Genomic DNA, 11,159 nt, shown 5'->3' with positions numbered 1-11,159 from the left:
AGAAAAAGGATGAGAAGAAACAGGACAAGGGGTAATGGGATGAAGCTGGAACACAAAAAGTTCCATTTAAACATAAGAAAAAACTATTTCACTGTGAGGGTGACAGAGCAGTGGCACAGGCTGCCCAGGGAGGGTGAGGAGTCTCCTTCCTTGGAGGTCTTCAAGACCCTTTTGGACCCATTCCTGAGTGACCTGATCTAGATGGACCTGCTTTTGCAGAGGGGGGGGTTGGACTAGATGATCTCTAAAGATCCCTTCCAACCCCTACCATTCTGTGATTCTATGGTTCTATAACCTTCCAGTATCTTTTGGAATCCTCAACACGACACCAGCAAACTGTTCCCCTGCTGATCATCTCAGCAATCACATCCCATGAACATGCACACAAACATCTCCCCACACTGCCTCCAGTCCAGTTTTAAGTCACCTTATGTCATAAAGTGAAGATACATCATCTCTTGCTTACCAAAACTCTTACGATGTCCCAACACTCCTCCTAACCCCTGTCTGAAGCTTCAGCTATCATCTGATCAGCTGTCGGATACATCTGACCTGTTGTAAGCGTCCTGCAATGGCTCCGTTACTCTCTTCTGAATAGAGAGGCCTGAGACAGCACAAGACTGAGTAAAGGATGAATGGAAATATCCACTGGAGCTGGGAGGCAAGCCAAGAGAACAGGCACACTGCCACTAACTGAAAATATGTCACAAAGAACACAGGCTAGTGTTTACAGAGTACTCTGCAGATAGGAGATTGCAATTATTAGACTATCAGACTGCACTGATAACTTCAAAAGGAAAAAAAACCAAGATACTTGTTAAGTAGACTGAGGAAAAATAAGATGAACTTCAGCAGTGCAGAGAGAGTTACATGTGATCTTGCTCCATTCAAAGCAAAGTGTCATTTTCTTGCTTTGTATTAAAGAAACAGTATTGCTGTCATTGAGCAAGACAAATGCAACATCAGTTTAACAGAATCACAGAGTGACTGACCCAGGCAGGAAGGGACCTTGGGAAGTCCACAATCCAGCTTCCTGCTCAAAGCTGGGTGAGCAGTAAGTTCAGCCCAGCTTGCTCAGGGCTTCTCTTCTCAGGTCTTGAAAACCTCAGGATTGGAGCCTGCACAAGTTCTCCAGACAACTCACTCCATCACCTGACTGAGCTTGTAGTGTCAAGTCAGAATCTCCCCACCGTTTTCAGATCTATTCAGATCTTGCCTGGGCAGCCTCTGAACAGGATGAGAAGCAGTAGCTACCAGATTCCTCATCTTCCCAAGCCTCCCCATGACAACAAAGTTACCTGGTTAGTGGGCATGGCTCGCACGCAGTCTGCCCTCAGAGAAGCAGCATGGTGGGTAACAGATAAGCCATACTTACCACCTTTGATGTATCAGCCGAGTGCCTTCACAGAGCTCCAGCGCAGAGCTTATACATGCCCAGTGGCAGAGGACACCAATGAGCGCCAGTAAGTGCTCAGTGGAGGCACGCTGATTGGGTCCTGCCCCACACCTAATTATGCCCAGCACCTGATTGCTCTCTGAGAGTAAATGGCTGGGGTATAAAAAAAAGATAAGCAATTTATTGTTCGCTTTAATGCGTACCTGTCTTCAGAAGCGCTCTCGAACCGTCCCTCAGCAATTTTGCGGTGGCTGTAGAGTTTTATTCCTGACTTATTCTATGTCTCATACTTAACCTGCTACTCAAACCTATAGCTCGTCTGTGTCAGCACGTGCCTTGCTGAGTCAGGCATAAGCAATGATAAAAAGGGCACATAACGTTAGGTGTTATCTGGTGTGTGCTCTCTGTCCCCTCTAAGGAATCCAGAGTTAGCCTCTGCACCACCTCCAGCCCCAAACCTCTTTGTCCTCCTCACACAATCCTCATGCAACTTCTTTAGTATTAAATCAGCCAAGAGCAGTGGCTTCTGCGCCATGGTGATTCCCAATCACTGGCTGGACGATTGGGAAATTATGTGGGTGCAGATTTACTGGGAGGGGAAAAGCCCACAAGAATTTTGGTCCTTCCTTTCCCTTCTCCTTCCCACAGCCAGGGCAATGCACAGAGCCGTGCTCCCCCAAAATACAATTGCAAAAGAAACTTCACTGCTGTACAGATGACCAGGAGAGAATAAGGCTTATTGGAATGCTTATTTTGGAATTAAACCTTTCAAAGACACGGCTGTTGTAGGTATTAGCACAGGAACGACATTACCTTTGGTCTTTTTGCAATAAATGAACTTTCTGGAAAACATTGCCAGAGGTAATCCGCTGTAGAAAAATCTTGTGGGCTATCTGATGTGACGCAGAGCATGCAGATCTCTCGTAAAGAGGCTGCAAATAACCCTAAACTCGGCAAGAATTGTGTTACAGAATAACCAAGCCACCCCTTCTTGGCTACCTCCTGAAGCTCAAAGGGAAGACACAGTAAAAAATAAGGTTTGTCCCTTCAGTGTCCAAGCCACAAGAAATTCAGCTCTTTTCAGCCTAAAATAAAACAATGCTGGGCATTTGGAAGGAAGGACAGAAGATCATAGAATCATAGAATGATAGGAGTTGGAAGGGACCTTTAGAGATCATCTAGTCCAATCCCCCTGCAGAAGCAGTTGGTTTAATGATTTCTTTTTTTTCCAGTGAAACTTGTAATGACATTTTCTTCAGATCTATATGACTTGGAAAAAAATCTCGTGGGAGAATGTGTGGTGTGTAAAAGCTGTTAGCTAAATCTGACCAAAAGGCTCAAACAATTTGCCCACCACCAGCAGCATTCCCAGAGCTGCTCTGCAGTCAGACTCTGCCATCACCAGCTGTATGATTTTGCTCCTGGCAGATGAGGACAATGGGCATTTGGCTGTGGGGTTTCTTGCTTTGCCTGTACCTCGGTTAAGAGTAAATGTTGGTGCTGGCCTGCGGAGGGCTGGCTGAGGTCTACTCTGGCACCCTTGTCATGCTTCCACTCCACACAGACAAACCAGACAGCCTGTGCACCTAATAAAAACATGACATGGCCTGTGGGTACCTAACCTTAACTTGTTGTTCTGCGGTGCGTGTGTTTAAGTTGAAAAAGACACTCAAGAACACATTGCAGAGCTGTTTATTCCAAGGCAAGGTCACATCATCCTGGCCTTTATCTGAACAGTTACCTACCTTGCAGCTTTTACCCTACAGGAGGGGTCTTGCTGACTAAACAGCAGCATCCTCCAGCCAGGAAGAGACGACTAGGGAGAACCAGCCTGCTGGCTATAAAAAGAGACGGAGGAACAAGGAGCAACAGAGGCCGAGAGCACAGCAGCAGCTCCCAACTCTCACGTAAAGGTGTAACGAGAGGGTTCCTGCCCATGCACAGGGAGAGGGGCTCTGCTGTTAAAGCCTCTTTGGAGACATAGTTTCATGGTACCCATCTTGGTGGGGTCAGAAGCGATGCAGTGCTGGGGTTTTACTTCTGGCCACTTGGAAGGAGAGATCATTCGTGACCACAGAGCCACCCACCTGGTGTTTTTTTATCTCCCAGAGGAGAAAATCTGCTTTTAAAAATTTCCTGATCCTGCTGTATCAGAAATCCATGTTTTTCCTTTCCATTTAATTTAATAATCAAAACAGCCTTGTCAAAGCTACACAGTAGGGCCTGATAGGATGGCAGAAGAAGGGTTAGCAACGTTCTGGAAAGGCCCAGCAGAAAATTTAGGTCAGAACGGGCTTTCCTTGGCTCTTGGGTTATCTTTGGCTATCAGAGAAAGCCATCTTGCTGTGAGGACATGGGGTCAAAACCACTACTGGTCAAATCGAATGAGACTGTGAGTTGGAATACTGATCCTAACACCTGCTATCTAAATTCCATGAGTAAACTGGGGAAAAAGGTGGGTGTTACTTGCTGTTAAACATATTTTTCACTTGTTCTACACACTTGTAAAATCCTTATTTTAGTACAAAACTATTCCAGCTGAAACATGACATTGCCATCTGTCCAAAACACGCATTTTACACTACTCTCCTCCCCATAATTTAAGTCTTACCAAAAGCAGATAAAGAATTTAATTGCTTGTGGCTAGATCCCCCCTGAGGCTTCAGAGCAGCAATGTGTTTCATGGCCAGCCTCACCTCAGCAGGAATCTGAGGTGCAGAGCAAAGTAATTGGTGAAAGCTTCACTAGCCCAAGCCTATCCCACTCCAAGGCAGAAATGGGTTAGAAAAGTTACGTTTTTATTGCTGCGTTGAAGAAACCATTCACACTCATCTGATTGAGGAGAGGTCAGCATTTGCTTGTACAACCCATCAAGGTTTTTAGCACATCTGATACACCTGAGGGCCACTTACCCTGTTTGTCTGGGCATACAAATCCAGTTGGTTACCGCTAGAAGAGCCAGCGACTTTTCCAAGCCTGGGAGCTGGCAGGTCTGAAAGAGGAAAGTGCGTTTGTTTGAAGCAGCTCTGGCAGATTTTTAGATACTGAAAGAGTAGTGCAACCTGGAATGTAAACATCACTTGTTTTTTCCCCTAAACATGGGTAGATGTTTTTCTTAAGAATAAAGCAGGGGTGCACAGGTGGAGTTGGCTGTTCCTTTTGGGGCTGCACCATGGGTCAGGTTCCGCAGGCTCTCCCCTCGCTCACCCTTGTCCAGCTCTGCAGCCGATGGGTGACTCTCAGCACTGAGCAAAGCAGTGGTTGGAGACAGCCATCACATGTGGCTCTCCTCTGTCATTCCCACTGACCTTGAGGAAGGCATAGAGTTGTCGTTTGATGCAGTGGGGGTAACCAGCTAAGCAACCCTTTCCTGCAGTCCTCCCTTCTACCAATCATTCCTGTCATATGTTATCCTCTCCATCACGGATGCCTAGAAAAACAAACCAGAAAACTGATTTCACTGATGAGGTCATGTGGTGTGGGAGGAAAGCTGCATTTCAGCTGGAGACGTTGGGCAAAACAGTTAACTGGGAAGAGTTAGGGCAGCTTTGAGACCAAGCCAAGGCACTGGCACGCGAAACAGCAGCATGGGTGTCTGGATGCAAGGCTGGGCACAGGCATGGCTGCAGCACACAGCTTAGGCAGGGGCAGAGGGCCTGAGCTCTGTGTGTGCCCACTTGCCCCACTTGCCATGTTTAGCCCCATGGCAAGTGGGGCCAGCATCTTGGTGCAGGCTGGGCTTCCTGTGCCCTGTCAGGGGCTGTGCCTGTGCCATCCTGCTCACAGCCACTTCCCTCTTTGAAGCACCGTATAGATAAGTAAGGCCATGTAGATAAAGATTGCCTTCGGGAATATTTCACGAGCAAAGCTCAAACACTTCTGCCTTTACCTTGCAGCGGCACAAGGTAGTGACCCTTCCATCAGCCACACAAGTGTGGGTGGGTGGGTGGTTGGCTTGTTTTGTTGTAGGTTTTTTTTTCCCAAAGGGAATTTATTGCTTTTGTAAGGCGGCTTTCGGGACTGAAGTCCTCCATTTATCTCCAGAGCCAGTACAGCAAATTGTACCCAGTAATTTTCCCTGCGCCAGTGACTCGTGAGGAGAGGCACCTCTGCAGCTGGGGTCAGCTCAGCCGTATCAGGGCCTTGAGGCAGCGTCTCAGCAGCTGGGATAGGTCTTGCCTTCTTCTGCAGAAGTGCGGTGTGTGCCGTCCCTTCCATGTAACACTCGAATCTAGGGGGCTGCTGCAGCTAACGGGATACCCTTGAGGCATGCTGAGGAGCCCTGGATGCTTCTCTCAATAGCTGCATCGGCTAAAACAGATCCTGATCTACATTGCTTGGGTATTTGTTAACTGGTTCAGTTCCCTGTTTATGACTGTAGTTACAGCCCCATGGCAGCAGCGGCAGCACAGAGCAGAGGCCAGGGCTGGCACAAGCTTGTCCTTAGGCTGATGGCAGGTGGAACTTGATCTCGTGTGCAGCCTGCAGCTCTCTATGCCTGGTTAGACTTTGGCCTTTCTGTTGGAACACTCTTTCCTTGCACGGGTGAGCCTGGGAGAGATGGTGGCCTTCTGTGAACCAGGCTGTGATATCACAGTCCCTTTTGCCTCTGACTAGACTGACAAAAGGTAAAGCAATCATCTGCAATTGCTGCTGGCAGCAACAGCATTTCAACTGATCGCATTAAAAGGATGAGTAAGATGAAGAAAGTTCAGTGCAGCGTTTGCCTGTTGTGTTAGTCCCCCATGCTGCTGGAGAGCAAAATGCATCAGGAGCAAGAAGATAAAGCCGAGGAGTGAGCACATTCAGTGTGCAATGGATAGGTGAACTGTTCCTTTATAAGAAAAGCTAGCATGCAGGCAAGTGAGCCAGGAAGCAGTTTGTGCCACATACCTGCAGGACTGGCCTTGGCGCCTGAGGCAGGCAGAAGAAGCCCCCCCCTGTACCTCTCCATGCACCACACCGCTCCTTCTCCATGTATCTGCAAGATGGGAACAATGCGCCAGGGAGACCGGCAGACAGTGCCCTAAGCTATTTGCATGGGGCTGAGTAAGAATCGACCACACAAAGAAATAAGAACCAAAAAACAAGGGATGAGGAGTTTATTTGCTTGCCTAGCAAGTATAAACCACCTTCATCGTAGTTTAACTTGAGCTATTGACAAGATGCTGAGCACCAGCTCTGAGACAGCACAGACAGCTGCTCCGTATCCACAGAACACCACCTATGCACCTCACTTGAATTCTGACACCTTTTAATGTTCTAACTTCAATTCCCAAAGGACCTTTTTCTCTCACAGAAACACAGACTGGCCCATGCCCCTTGTATTTATTCAGATCTATCCAATTGACTGCATAGGCACCTGTTGCTGTAGGAACTTAACCAGTGGCTTCTGAGCCATCTTAGTGGCTCTGCCCTGGGCTCTCCCCAGAAGTTCTCTGTCCCTCTTGAGCAGGGGAGCCCAGAACTGGACACAGGACTCCAGATGAGGCCTCATCAGGGCAGAGTAGAGGGGAAGAAGAACCTCCCTGGACCTGCTCTCTGTGCCTCAGCCACACTATTCTTGATGCCAAGGATGCCATTGGCCTTCTTGGCCACGAGGGCACATCGCTGGCTCATGGTTAGCTTATTATCAATCAGGACTCCCAGGTCTCTCTCTGCAGAGCTGCTCCCCAGCAGGTCCATCCCCAGCCTGTACTGGTGCATGGGGTTGTTCCTTCCCAGGTGCAGGACTCTGCACTTGTCCTTGTTGAACCTCATGAGGTTCCTCTGTGCCCAACTCTCAAGCCGGTCGAGATCCTGCTGAATGGCAGCACAGCCCTCTGGGGAATCAGCCAGTCCTCCCAGTTTGGTGTCATCAGCGAACTTGCTGAGGGTACATTCTGTCCCCTCTTCCACATGTGGAACCACCACAAAACCACAGATGAAATCCAAAAAGAGTAATTTTAATTTCATATCCTCGGAAACTGAGGTTTCCCAAAGCAGGACCCTGGCAGAGGTACACAGGGAGGAACACAAGCACCACAGAGCTTGTTCCACTGCTAGAGGATCACTGAACTTGCTCTTTTCACCTATGTATCAAAGATTTGCACGGGTGTAATTTTCCACTGTGCTTTGATCTTTCCCAGAGCACGGCAGTAATCTCAAGCACATGCCTCCAAGTCTATCATAGGCCTACATTATCTCAACACAGATGTTCTACTTATCCAACACACAACGCCCAACCACGATTAGTAGGATAGATGTGTTTTTTGACACCGCAGCTGCAACTTGAGCGTGTTTACAGCTCTCCTTGCCTCTCTCTCTCTCTCTCATTTTCCCACACTCTCTGCCCATCCTGCCATACCAGCAGCTCTCTGGAGATAGAGGAATGTGACTGTAAAGCACTGCAGTCCACACACTGAAAGCAAGAGGTCTTCTGCAGCTGACAGAAGCTTCTCACGGTCTATATTTTAACATATTGTCCATTTGAACAGACATTAAAGAACCCCAGAGTCATTCTGCAATCAAACGGTTTTTATTGATCTCCTTAGATTGTACATTTGTGAACATTTGTGCAATAAGTACAGTGCACAATATTGATTTTTCCCAGCTCTTTAAAGCACATGAAGTCTTCCCTTTGCCATAGTAGCGTGCTGACATGCTAAGAAAGGCTGATAGATGACAGTGGCAATGCTAGGCAACTCTTGACCAGGGAGCATGCTGTGGGATATCCCTAATGGCAAGCAGACAACTGCAGAAATCATCCTGCGGTGAGCTCAGTGGGCAGATGAGACCGGTCTGGTAGCTTAGTGCAACCACAGCTAGACAGAATTCTGGAGTCAGCCACAGCTTGGGGAAGAAGTGAGAAGTAATATTGGATGCAATGACTTCAAAACGATCCTTAAGTCATTGCCTGGTAGCAGCTCACAAAATATTATACACAGTTTACTGGATAATTGTCTTCAGATGAGAAAATAAAGGTACTTTTGCAGAGCCAATATTAGACAAAAAGGACTGTTATCCATTTACAGTTTATAAACAAATACAGCATAAATTGTTGATACAAGTATCCACATGCAAAACAGTTTTTCAGGCTTAGTCAGCACTTGCATAACCAGCACAAGTAAACAGAGGATGAAGGCACCCACCTCAGAAAAACAAACATACAGTTCAGTTCAAGCTCTGGACTTGAACTTCAGGTTAAATACCAAACAAACTGCAATGTCTTTATTGGTCCTCACAGTATTTGAAACAGAGGGGAGCCAAGCATTAACCCAGCCCTATCACTACTAACCAAGACTGGACTAGTAACTAGTTCACACACATACACACACACACACAAAACCAACCCATCACACTCATAAGCTTTTGCATCAGAGAAACTTCATGCAGGAGTCCCATTTCCTTCTCTTTGCTGCTTTCATCCTTACTACAAGAAAGAGCTCTGGAAAGTTTTTCAGTCATTCAGCAACTTCATCTATCTCCTCAGTTCCTCTGGTCAGACAGGGTTTCTTCTGTGAATAAGAGTGGCTGGTGGCTGCCGTAGAACAGGTGACAAACCAGCTGCAGAGGCAGAGCAGCATGTGTGGATTTCTTGGATACTCTGGCTTACTTGGATTGCTTTAGACTTACATTCCCTCTTCCCTATCCGCTCTCACCACCTCTTCTTTTTTGTTCAGTAATACTACCTGGTTTCATGATGTTACAGAGATCAATTTATGAATGGTAAGCTAAAAAAAAGCAAATTAAAACCTTTACACTCTTCTCTGTGTCACAGGTAAAACTACCCATTAATCTTCTGCTGACCCAACTCTTAACTCCTCTCCTGTACTGCTGTTCCAAAAAGCAACTTTGAGAGTCTCTCTTTCTTGCTGAATTCAGGTAGGCTGGGACATGAAGCTTTTACAGGCACAGGAAGAAAAGGAAAACCCCAAATACTTAAGCACCTCCTGTCCTATTGCCATCAGTGAAGATCAGATGCAAAAACAGGGAAAATCATAACAAAGTAAGGTGAATTTTCAAGGGCACCAGCAATGCTGAAATTTAGTGGCAGTGACAGCTACAATTGCAGTAAATCCTGCAGTTAATAGCATCTAGTCAAGTACACAGGTTCCTTTACCAGTGGGAAATCAAAGGATGCAGTGAAAACACAAGTAATCAAAGAAATAAGTCCCTCTCAGCCTTACCTGTAAATTAAGAATGAACATGAAAATATATCTGACAACAGTATTTGAAATAATTGCAAAATGAGTTTAGAGGTTTGGCTGAAATACAAATGTCTGAAGGGGTACAACTGGCTATTCAGACTTTCTCTACATTGAAAAACATAAAGGATGATAAAACTGCTAAGAACAAAGGCTGTGCCTTTAACTGTGCTCAATTATTTATGAGCCCATGGCTAACAAATATAAAAGACCACCCTACAGTTTGAAAGATGAGTTATTAGGCTCTGTCAAGAAGCAGCAGAAGTGGGACAGAGCTGTTCAGCCTCGAAAAGCTAAACACAACGCACAGGTACACACGTTTGGTACACTAGTTCAGCTCTCCATTACTCAGAGCACCCAAGCTGGGGTTGCTACTGCAGTGTCAGGGAACAGTGAAAAGGGAATCAAAGTACAGTGTAAGGGGAGAGGGGGAACAATAGAAAAAAAAAAATAGGAACATGAACCATTCTTTAGAGCAAATTATTCTTGAAGTTGCAAATGTTTTGACTTTATAGTAGTTTTTACACTTTATAGTAGTTTATTCCAGAGCCTTGGGAAAAAAAATGTCTTAAATCTTAAAAGAAGAATATGAATGTAATGGTTGTACCATAGTTTAAGGTAAGCATGGGTCATATTACTTCAGTAACACCTCTAATCTGAAGGGACAGCCAAGGGCTAAGGAAATAAACAGAATAAGGCCAGAATAAACCTAGTATTTACCAGCATGGCATTAAAGAGTTGTCAGAAATAAGTCTGAGGTGTTTTATTATTACAACAAAGTTCTTAGCATTCAAAAATTTAAGGTGAGAGAGAAGCAGCTAGAAAACAAATCAAGTTATCACACTTCTGGAAGGCAAGTGCTGACACTGGCGTCACTTCTTTGGCTTTGAGCTCTTGCCTACCCTCTCCAGGCCATCATGACCCAGGGCACAAATGCAAAGGCTTTGCTTGATGCTCTTTGCTCAGTACTGGCACGGGACAGTGCTGCTTCCACTACCTCTCCTCTGAGCATCAACTTCCAAAATGCACAGCAAACTGCACTGCCACAGGGAGGCCAGCAAGGTAGAAAAAGAATCTATATACAGGAGGTAGTAATTGTGATTTTTAAATAACACCTTCATCTTCTCTTAGCTGACTCAAAATTCTCTTCAGCTTTTTTCTTTAAAAACAAACAAACCAACCAACCAAAAACCCCACAGCTTTGATCTCCTACCAGCAATAGCTCCCGCTGAAACAGTACTTTTCCATTTCAGTGGAAAAAGACACAAGCTCGGGAAAGTGTCATTCTTGCTGACCAAAAATGTTAGTCTTGGCAAAAGGCCAGTCAGAAGATGATTAGAGCACCCTTTATGAAGAAAAGCTACTTTTCTGCTGTAACCACAGAGCAATTCCACTCACCCTTACTTTCACTGCCAGCAGTCAGCAGCCTGAGCGCAGCAGCTTATGGATGAGGCTGTGCCACTGAAGAATCCAGAGTTATAGAATGGGGGAAGCTGGAGCTGCACACACCTACTGCATGTTACTCATCTGCTCTTGACAATACTAGTCCACACCATGTCTTCTAGTTAACTTCCAAG

Source organism: Colius striatus, chromosome 1 (genome assembly GCF_028858725.1).
Source record: "Colius striatus isolate bColStr4 chromosome 1, bColStr4.1.hap1, whole genome shotgun sequence".
In the NCBI taxonomy this organism is placed as follows: Eukaryota; Metazoa; Chordata; class Aves; order Coliiformes; family Coliidae; genus Colius; species Colius striatus.
Note: the sequence above shows the minus strand (reverse complement) of the source record.